We start from the raw sequence: 797 nt of genomic DNA, 5'->3' as shown, positions 1-797 counted from the left end.
TTCTCCTCAGTTTGCATTACCTGTACTCTATCTCCCCATATTCTAAGATGGCCGCCACCGTGCATACTTCCGAGTAGTCCTTTGTTTATGTTTACGTTTCTTCACGTCACATCACCGAGTGTTTAAACATAACGAGCACCCGTCCGTACCACACGTAGACCCCTCGATTAAGCGATGGACGGCACGCTTTGCCACCGGTATCTATGAAGTAAGTGTTCTTCGCCCACAGCGCTACAGAACCCAGCATATCATTGCGCAGCGCGCATTCAACCAACACACGCAGTAATTTCCATTGCACTACCCAGTACCTTCACTCAGTCACTAAAACGTTAGCAAACACACCCGTTTTAGTTATTGTTGCACTTAGTCACATTAAGCACGTGTAAATCCAGGCGGTATACCCTCACTGACTCATCCCTCCCTCCCTTCCTCAACAGTGCTCCGTGACCAAGGGAGTCCCAGCCCGAAATGCATAGGAGATCAAGATTCATAGATCTGCTAGTATGGATTACAAATGAACATTTGATATGCCAAACAATATCGAATTGAACTAATTTGCTGAATAAAAGCATTTAAAAACACGCATCTTAAAAGGATTCACTTTTGCATGAATCAACTCAGTTTGATTACCCATTGGAGTGCCTACCCAGGGGATGTACTTGCAGATCTCTGCAAGACACTACTCAGCTGTTCATTGATGGTGTTAGGACGGATAACACCACCCTGATTGCGCACCCAGACCTTATTGAACGAAAATACCTTTCACCTAGCTTATGCAGTGCACCACCCACGCCTCT

The sequence above is a fragment of the Triturus cristatus genome, chromosome 5_2 (genome assembly GCF_964204655.1).
Source record: "Triturus cristatus chromosome 5_2, aTriCri1.1, whole genome shotgun sequence".
In the NCBI taxonomy this organism is placed as follows: Eukaryota; Metazoa; Chordata; class Amphibia; order Caudata; family Salamandridae; genus Triturus; species Triturus cristatus.
This window is presented reverse-complemented; position numbering follows the sequence as displayed.